Here is a 10600-nt window from a genome sequence, read left to right as displayed (position 1 = left end):
TTCATTTTTTCAAGATTTATGTTTTATGTATGTGAGTGTTTTGCCTGCATGCATGTGAGTGTACCTTACGAACGCCTGGTGTCCTCGGAGGCCAGAAGAAGACATCGGCTCCTCTGGAGCTGTAATTACAAATAGTTAGCTGTGCGCTGCCGCGTGGGTGCTAGAATCAAAGCCAAGTCCTGCAGCTAGTGCTCTCAATTGCTGAGCCATCTCTCCAAACCCAGCCATGGTGTCTATACACAAAACATGTTATTTCTTCCTTAAAAAAATAAAACGAGACATCTCTACATTAGCAAGTGGAAAGGCAACAGGGCATTTAACATTTTTTTCTCTTTTTCTGTATCCCCTTCTACAAAGGCTCTGGGGAGAAAGCCTGTCAGATGAGGGTATGTGAGATTAAAATCACTTTGTTTCTAACACGTGAGAACATTTGTCTTCCACAGCAGAAAACACTTCCAGCCACACGTGTGTCACCCCAGAGCCATGAGCCCGTACATCAGAAGACAGCAGCCTCCTCCTGCACGCGGCTGTTTCCGGGTCATTTGGTTTATCAGTTCATTACTAGAGCACAGGATGATTCAATCAGCAATCTGTATGGACCTGCTCCGTGTTGGTCCATCCTGGAAACCTCTTGGCTGGCTGGCTTTGTCACTGGTATGCAGACTGTAACAGCTCTCTCCAGGGACCCTCTGCAGAGGAATCACAGATCCACTGTCACTGTCTCTACAGGCAGACTCGCTGTGATCCAGGTCAACAGTCAAGTATTCCACCAAGTCGGTAAGTCACTAGGGAGGCCGATTGCAGCTACTGATCTCCAGGATAGCTGGGAGTGGTAGCTAGGAGACCGTAGTCACAGAACTTGGGAGGAGGAGGTAGGAGGACCAGGCGTTTGAAGCCAGCCTAGGCTACATGAGCCCCTGTCCAGAAAAGAAGAAAGGAGGGTCTCTTTTTCCTCATTCATGACATTGAGACTCCTCACCTGCATGGCTGCTGCCTGTAGCAGCCCATCCAGGGCAAACTGCTTCTACCTCCCTGCTTTCCTTGGGATGTAGTCTGACATAATTTCCTGTGTGAGCCCTGGGGGCGGGGCTGGAAGACCTTATTAATAAATGTTCTCCAAGTCCGGCTCAGCTGTAGCATGCTGTCATTGACCCTGCAGTGGATCAATAGCAGGATGCAGGCTGCACTAGAGCAGACAGAATCCATCCTCGTCGGCACAAAGACCAGGCAGAGAATGACAGAAACAGCGCCATCCCTCAAAAGTTACGTTTTCATTGGGTACAATGAAAGACTATCAAGATTTTGAAAATCTACTAGGTAGCGGTGGTACATGTGCTTAATCTCAGCATGAGGAAGGCAGAAGTAGTCAGGGATCTCTGTGAGTTTGAGGCCAGCCTGGTCTACAGGACTAGTTCCAGGACAGCAAGGAGAAAACCTTGTCTCAGAAAACAGAAACAAAAAGGAAGGGTACAAAGTGAAATTTTATAATTCTTGTTTGTTTGGAGACAGGATCTCACTCTGTAGCTATGGCTGTCCTGGAACTCACTCTGCAGACCAGGTTAGCCTCCAACTCACAGAGATCTCCCTGCCTCTGCTTCCCAAGTGCTGGGATTAAAGTCGTGCACCACCAAGTCTAGTTGGTTTTTCTTTTTCAATTAAAAAAATATTTATTTTTACTTGTATATGTCATAGTGTCTGTGTCTACATGTATGTATGTATCTGTGTGCGTGTGTGTGCTGGCACATACGTTGGCAAAGAGGGCATCAGATTGTCAGAGCTGGAGCTACAGGCGTTGTGCGACATGGAGGAACGGCGGTCCTCTGCAAGGTAGGCAAACCATCCCCTCAATATGTTTCTTTTTCTCTCTTTTCTTCTTTTGGCTTTTTGAGACAGGATTTCTCTGTGTAGCACTGGCTGTTCCTTAACTCACTCTGTAGACCAAGTTGGCCTGGTCACAGAGATCCGTCTGTTTCTGCCTCCTGAGCCCTGGGATCCCAAGTGCTGAGATTAAAGGTATGCACCACCCCCACCTGACTTTTCTTTTTTTTTATTACATTTATTTATTTGGTGTGTATGTAGGTGAACAGGCCATGGCATGCATGTGTACATCAGAGGGCAACTTGTGGATTTGGCAATCATGTGCCCTCAATCTGGGTTTTGCTACATTACAAAAAAGGTAAAGAAATAAGTTCTTAGGGGCTGGAGAAATGACTCCGTGGTTTTGAGAGCTCGCTGCTCCTGTGGAGGACCTGAGTTCGGTCCCTAGCACCCGCATCATGCATCATGATTGGTTTGGCAGAATCCAGTGTCCTCTTCTGGAACCAGAAGGCACCAAACAGACATATAAAAATAAAAGAAAAAATTATTTATTTATTTATTATGTATACAATATTCTGTCTGTGTGTATGCCTGCAGGCCAGAAGAGGGGCACCAGACCCCATTACAGATGGTTGTGAGCCACCATGTGGTTGCTGGGAATTGAACTCAGGAACTTTGGAAGAGCAGGCAATGCTCTTAACCTCTGAGCCATCTCTCCAGCCCCCATAAAAGAAAATTTTTAACAAAAGCAATTTTTTTTTCAAGACAGGGTTTCTCTGCATAACAGCCCTGGCTCTTAGAACTCGCTCTTGTAGACCATGCTGGCCTTGAACTCACAGAGATCTGCTTGCCTCTGCTTCCTGAGTGCTGGGATTAAAGGCAGGTGCCACCACTTCCTGGCTCAAAACCAAGTTCTTAAATGTTCATAGTCAGTCAGGCAAAGTGTCTATAGTCCCTACAGTGGGCAGAAGTATCAGGAGTTCAAGGTCATCCTTGGCAACAAAGTGAGTTTAAGGTTAGTCTAGGCTACACAAAAAACTGTATTGAAAGGGCAGGAAGCCTGGTGTTAGTGGTCCACGCCTTTAATCCCACCACTCTGGAGGCAGAGGCAGGCAGATCTCTGTGAGTTCGAGGACAGCCTGGTCTACAGAGCAAGCTCCAGGGCAGCCAGTGCTACACGGAGAAACCCTGTCTCAGAAGAAAGAAAATTGAGTGGCGTGTGCATATGCCCCACAGATCTCCTGATTCTGATTCACAGCCAGGAGGTCTGCAGTGGCTCTGAGACGCAGCAATTTCAGGATGTCCAGCTAGACGATGCTGCCGCTGCTGATGTAGAAGCTCACAGTGTCCAGCACAACTGGAGATGGTGCCTCTCAGTCTTCAGGTGCTGCAGTCACCTGCATGGGGCCTGATACCTGGTTGCTGAATCCCATGTCCAGTCCAAAACACTGTGATTCCGGCAACTTTCCAGGGATGCTGCCTGCAGGGGACCACACTTAGAATCATGGCTGCCCTCGAAAGGTTCCAGACTGTGAGGGTGAAAACCTGGGTTTAGCTTTGCCTCTGTTACTAGCTGGCCCATGACTCTACCAGGCAGGAATGCATTCTGCTGCAGTCAACAGAATGCCCAATTAACAGCAGCTTAAGCAAACAGCACACAGTAGATGTTTTTCTTACTTGTTAAATCCCGAGACAGAACAAGGCTGGGCACCTCTCAGGAAACCAGCAAGAGCATGTGATCTGTTAAGAGTTTGCACCTTGAATATCTCCAAAGGCACAAATGTATAAAAGTCTAGTTCCCAGAATGGCACTGTTGGGAAATGGAAGAGCCATTGAGATTAGGACCTGTAGCTGGGCAGGAGTGGCACACGCCTTTATCCCAGCACAAAGGAGACAGAGGCAGGAAAACCTGAGTTCGAGGCCAGCCTGGTTTACAGAGTGAGTTCCAGGGCAGCAGGCAGAGAAACCCAGTCTGGAAAAACAAACAAAGACCAGGTGAGCAGGCTGGGCAATGGCGCAGTGCTCCGAGGGACGACACTGACGTCTGACGAGTTGGGTTCAGTCCCTGGAACTCACAGGGTAAGCAGAGGCTTCTCTCCTGAAAGCCGTCCTCTGACCTCCTCCACGGCACAGGCACAGCTTCCGTCGCTCACACACACACATTACTAACAACTGAATAGACAAAGAGGTGGGGTTGAGCCAGGCCTGGTGCTGAGCCCTGTGTTCACTGCATTCAGGAGGTGACGGCACAAGGACAAATTCAAAGCTATCATCATCTGTCTAACAAGTCTGAGGACAGCCTATGCTATGAGAGACCCTGCCCTCTCCCCCCAAAATAAATAGATTGCCTAGAATGCACAACAATGCCCTGGGTTCGATTCCTAGCACTGAATAAAAGGTGGGTGTGGTGTGGACACCTGTAAACCCAGCACTGAGGTACTGGATGTGAAGATCAGAATCCAATGTCATCCTTGACTACATAGCAAGATCGCAGCCTGGCCTACAAAAGAACCAGTGTTGAAAAATAAGAGTCGGGGACCGGTGAGAGGGCTCCTCACATTAGAGAGGCATGTCGGGAACCAGGCCTTTCCTCTTTTGTTCTCTCGCCATGAGGTAAATGGATTTGTTCCACCACCAAGATATGCTGCCTCACCACAGGCCCAAAGCAAAAGGGCCAGGAGCCCATGCACTGGATTCTCCAAACCTGGGAGCCAAATAAAACCTCTTCCTCTGGAAGGTTGATTCTCTGTTATTTCATCTGGGCAGAAAGTGGCCAACACCTGTGCGGTCATCCTGCCTGTCTGCCTTCTGGGTGACAAAACTTTTCCTGGGGAGAAGCAAATACACATCTACTTACCCCAGACAGGGCACCCATGACACACAATAGTCAGGATGACACCACACACATCTGCTCACCCCAGAAAGGGCGCCCGTGGCACACAATAGTCAGGGTGACACCAAAATCCAAATTGGTGAACAATGAGTTTAATTGGGGTTAGTTATGCAGCAATTCTCAATCCGTGAGTTGCAAACACTTTGCGGGTCGAAGGATTATTCACAGGAGTCTCCGAAGACACCCACAAAACACAGATATTTACATTATGACTAATATCAATAGCACAATTACAGATAGGAAGAAGCAATGAAAATAATTTGATGGCTGGGGTCACCACAGCATAGGAACTGTGTTAAAGGGTCTCAGTGTCAGGAAGGTTGAGAACCCCTGGATGACAGGAATACGGGTGAGGGGTTACTCGAAGACAGTTGCATCACCAGCCCAGCACGGGTGACAGCTCACACAGCTGGGAACCAGGAGCACACTGCACAGCCTGCAGGAAGCCCACCTGCTTGGAGACGGTCCTTTCCCTGTGCCTCAGTTGCTCTAAACCCCTTCTTCCAGGCAGCTCAGCTGGTTTCTGCTTCTTCAGGGCAGCTGCTCTGGCCTGAGAGTTTTCTTTCTGGTTTGACTGCTCTTCTGAGGGAACGCTCCATTTTTATTTAATCTGGTGGGGGTGGGAGGGTTGGGAGGGTCTAGTGACCCTGGTCAATTTCAGGAACTTCCTGAAGTTACTTTGAGTGTTTACATTTGAGCTTAAGCCCTGCCCCGGTCCTCTAGCATCCTCTCTGGCCACCTCATCAGAGCCCTGAGCACACAGCAACATGATGAGTTATTTAGTGACAGGGCAACAATGGGCAGAGGAATTCCAGGGCTTGGGTATCTTGTCCATCTTTGTTTTCTTCAGCACTGAACAGGTGCCTACGAATTAGCAGCCTCTCAATAAATGTTTGTTGAATGAATGAATGATGAAACCAAGAGCTAGGGACAGGAAGTGACCTGCCCAAGATCACAAATCTAGTTAGTAACGACTTTCAGCAAGCGAGATTCCAAGTCATTTTAATTGAACTGCACTATTTGAGACTGAGTTGTCAGGCTGTAACAACTCAACAGTGTAAACCAGCACTTGAGGGGCTGAAAAAAGGGATCTAAATTTCAGGCCAGCCTGGGTATGTCTGGGGACCCTGGTTCTAGGAAGGAAGGAGGAGGGGGCGAAGGGGGAAAATGTTATGCTAGGAAGTCAGAATTGGGCTGTATCTTGGATATTTATTTATTTACTTATTTATTTTTGGTACAGGGTCTACTAGCCTAGTAACCCAGCTGGCCACTGTAGACCAGGCTGCCCTCAGACTCGCAAGAGATCCACCTTCCTCTGCCTCCCGAGTGCTGAGATTAAAGACATCATAACTTGTTGGACTGTATCTTGGAATACGATTTTAGTGGTAAATTTTTCACAGAATTAGAAATTTTGAGATGGGTGTGTTGACTCACATCTGTAATCCTAGCATTTGAGAAGCTAAGGCAGGAGGATTGCAGTGAGTTAGAGACCAGCCTGTGTTATGGAGTGACTTCCAGGGCAGCCTAGCCTATAGAATAAGATTCTGTATCAAGCAAATAAAAATAAAGAGCTGGCTTGGCACTAGAGAGATGGCTCGGCAGTAAAGAGTACTTGTTCTTGCAGAGGTCCGGCTTGATTCTCAGCACCCACATGGCAGGTCACAACTGTCATTAACTCCAGCTCCAGTTCAAAATGTCCTCTTCTGACCTCTGAGGTCATCAGGAATGTGGCGCAGAGACAACGTGCAGGCAACATGCTCATAAAATAAAACAATTCTTAATCCCAGCACTTGGGAGGCAGAGGCAGTTGGCTCTCTGTGAGTTCGAGGCCAGCCTGGTCTTCAGAGTGATTTCCAGGACAGGCTCCAAAGCCACACAGAGATACCCTATCTCGAAAAACCAAAAAGCAAAGCAAACCAAAAGACAACAATTCTACAAACTTATTCTTAGTGGGGCACCTTGTCATTCTAGTGCACTGAAGGAGGAAGGCAAGAGGAGCAAGCATTTGTGGTTCTGCAGGGAGTTTGAGGCCAGGCTGGGCAGCATGTGATATCCCCACACACACACACATAAATAAAAGCTACCATGTAGTGGTGCACACTTTTAATCCCAGCACTTGGGAAGCAGAGATAGGCGGATCTCTGGGAGTTCATGACTATACAGAGAGTTCCAGAACAGACAGTCAGCAAGGGCTACACAGAGAAACCCTGTCTCAAAACAAAACAAAAAACATTGAAGAAAAAGTTGATTTTTTTTAATCACTTAAAAATATATCATGTGATAGATAGTCTACAACATTCTAGATGGCTTCTTGGAGTTGTCTTTACCTGACGGAATAGATCCATGTTTGTGGAAGGAGCTACTTGACTTCTCACAGTTGGGAAAGGCTAGACTGGAAGAACTTTCCCCAGGGGGATGTAGAATTCTTCTTTCTGGAAGTTTCACGTATTGTTTTTGGCCACGTATTTGTTTTGTTTTCTTTGTATTATAACAGTGTCTCATGTAGCCCATGTTGGTCGTGAACTGTTTCTCCTGCTGCTGCCTCCTGAGTTCTAGGATTATAGGTTCACATCACCACATTTATCTTAGAGGACAGGTGACTGAACTGAAGGCTGCCATGCAGTGAATGAAGGGGGCACTGCCACTGTCCTCTAGGGCAGAGGCTGGAGAAAGCTGACTGACCCTCTGCTTGATGAGCGACCAGGCTGCTGCCGGAATGGGAGGCTCCTTGGTTTAGTTGAGGCAGAGTGGGAAGATGATGCCAGCGTGGGGGAATCTTGGTAGCTGTGGCCTTTGAAGAGGTCAAAGTGACCCAGAAAATGGAATCTGGCCAGTGGCCATGTGGTGACCTCCCTGAGTTCAGCAGAGAATTCCCAGAATATAGATTCCAGAAAATCTGCTTCAAGAACGTGGAGGTGCCCATGCTTACTGCTCCTTCTGCAGTTGGGGGTGTGAGGGACAGAGGCAGAGGAGACTGCACACACACAGCTTCGTGCTGGCAAGCTGTGAGTCCTCTCCACCCACCATCAAAACTGACAAATTGAGCAGTGGACTCTCCTGGGGCTGGAGGAAAGTGAATATGGACTGGGCTGGAACCACAGGTGGGAGTGTACTACTGTGGGCAGGAGGACCAGCTGTGTCAAACTGTTGCTCATTTGGTCCCAATGTAGGTACCGGTGGCATGAGCTCAGTGGACAAGGGACAGACAGCAGTGCCTCATGGATTTCATGACAAGCTCTTTTTTTTTCTCCTCCCTAAAATGAGGTCCTGATGTGTGACACAGGTTGACTTTAAACTCACTATGTGGCCTTAGATAACCATGAACTTTGACCTTCTCAATGAGTGTGAGGATGGCAGACAAGCAGTCCTGCCCAGTTTTATGTGCTCCAGGGACTGAGCCCAGAGCTGTGTGTGTACCAGGCAAGCATGCTGTCAGCTGAGCTTCATTCCTAGTCAACACACACACACACACACACACACACACACACACCCCAGAGAGAGAGAGAGAGAGAGAGAGACAGAGAGAGAGAGAGACAGAGAAACATGGACCTAAATGATCCTTTTGTCTCAGCTTCCCCACAGCTATAGCTAGGACTGTAGGTATCTCACAATGCCTGAATTGATTGGTTAACTTTTGTTCTCAATTGTTCTGTTTTATGTCTTTGGGGACAATTAGAGAAAGATAAAATGAAGGTTTTGCCCCATGGAGATGGCACAGAAGGAACTTACTGTCTGACAGCCTAAATTCAATTCCTGGGACCTGGATGGTAGAAAGAAAGGAAAAACCCCAGCTCCTCGTGGTTATCCTCCGACCTTTCATATGGTACCTATGTACTCACACACAAGAAATAAATGGAATAAAAGTTGTAATAAAATTTAAATCTGGTCTTTCATTCTTATGCTTTCTTGTCTGTTAAGAGTTGTCCTTAATTTTTGCCACCAGGAATTGTTAGCATTGATTTGAGATCCCAAGAGGATAAAACTTATAAAAATATTTTATTTGTGTGTGTCTGATCTCCATGGGCACCAGGCACACATGTGCAGCACAACCATACGTACAGGCAAAATGCTAAGATACACACACACACACACACACACACAGAGTGTCACAATCTGTCAACCATGTGTCCAAAACATGAGTCTAGGGAACATTCCAGATCCAAGTCACAGAATTCTCTGAGGCAGTTCCACATGAACTGAACGATCACAAAGCACAGGCTCCCCCATGCCTGCTCCCAGCTCAAGAACCTTCAACTTCAGTGCTGACCAAATGCTCCTAAGTTTTTCTAGACACTGCATCAGCAGGGTGTCACGACTTAGAGACAGAAGTTCTGAGGTCCACAGCGTTTCACCCACCAGTGTGTGAACTCAAGGAAGTTCCTTATCTTCCTGTGCCAATTTCCTTCTGCTGATAGATGACAAATATCCTTCCTAAAGGCCCAGATGATTGGAACCTGTGTAAGGGCGCCATGCTGGGTGAAGGGCCCCAGACAAAGGGTAGCAATCCTACACTCCCCCTTTCCCGGTAAAACTGAGATCCCTTTGGTGGGGCCCCTTATGAAGCTTAACCCTGCAACCAAGTTCCAGCTTTTATTGCCTTTTAAACTTGTTATTTGGAGGGTTTGAGAGCTGGCTCAGCGGTTGGGAGCACTGTGGCTCTTACAGAGGACTGAGGTTTGGTTCCCAGCACTGATATGGCAGCTCATAACCTCTATAACTGCTGATCCAGGGGAGCCAGCGCCATCTAACTATAAGCAGAGACACACATTTTTGTTTATAAATATTTCTTTTCATTTAAAGGTAATTTATTATAAATGGTTAAATGGTCACAGTTAATCTCTTTCTTAAAAAAATGGGAGGAAGATATGATATGAATACTTTGCATTGGTATGAACCTTGGTCTATTGATACAAAATTTAAGGTCAATTTGTTATACTGTATTAATGGAGGAAGGTCATTGGTTAAAAAATAAAAGAAACTGCTTGGCCCTCATAGGTTAGAACATAGGTGGGTGGAGTAAACAGAACAGAATGCTGGGAGGAAGAGGAAGTGAGCTCAGACTGGATAGCTCTTCTCTCTGGGGCAGATGCGATGAAGCTCCGACCCAGGATGGACGTAGGCTAGAATCTTCCCGATAAGCGCACCTTGGGGTGCTACACACATTATTAGAAATGGGCTAGTCCAGATGCGAGAGTTAGCCGAGAAGAGGCTAGATATGATGGGCCAAGCAGTGTTTAAAAGAATACAGTTTGTGTGTTGTTATTTGGGGCATAAGCTAGCCAGGCGACCAGAGGCTGCGGCGGCAGGAACACAGCCCGCAGCTCCCACTACACTGTGTATATATATTTCTACTCTTGTTTAAGGTATTATGTTTATATAGCTCATTTTAAAATGTAATGTGTAATTAAAAATTACAGATTAATACTCATTTATAATAGTCAAACTTGTAGTCATGTTAGTTAGGTTTTCTAGATATACAGAGACATATTTCAGTTAGATAGATCATCTTCTACACTTCAAAAACCTACAGAATATGGTATTCAAAATGTTTTAAGAGCTTAGACTTTTCTTGACAGTGAGCCATGTCTACTTCTGACAGCACCAATTACTTCAGAGAGGTTGATGGGCACCGAAGAAACTTGTTTTGGAATTTGCCTTCAATGTGACAAGGATAGACATGGGCAAAAAAACTGTTCTTGCCTGAACTGCTTAATTGTGCTGCATGAACTGGACATGCAGAACCCACAGAAAGGTCACTGCTAAACTTTACAAAAGACGGGATGGTCCTTCAGGGCTCCTGCTTCACAAAAAAACAAACAAACAACAACAAAAAGAAAATCTGCCAGACATTCTGCAGGACACAGAAGAAAGCAACTAATGAACTTTGCC

Source organism: Chionomys nivalis, chromosome 7 (genome assembly GCF_950005125.1).
Source record: "Chionomys nivalis chromosome 7, mChiNiv1.1, whole genome shotgun sequence".
Lineage (NCBI taxonomy): Eukaryota > Metazoa > Chordata > Mammalia > Rodentia > Cricetidae > Chionomys > Chionomys nivalis.
This window is presented reverse-complemented; position numbering follows the sequence as displayed.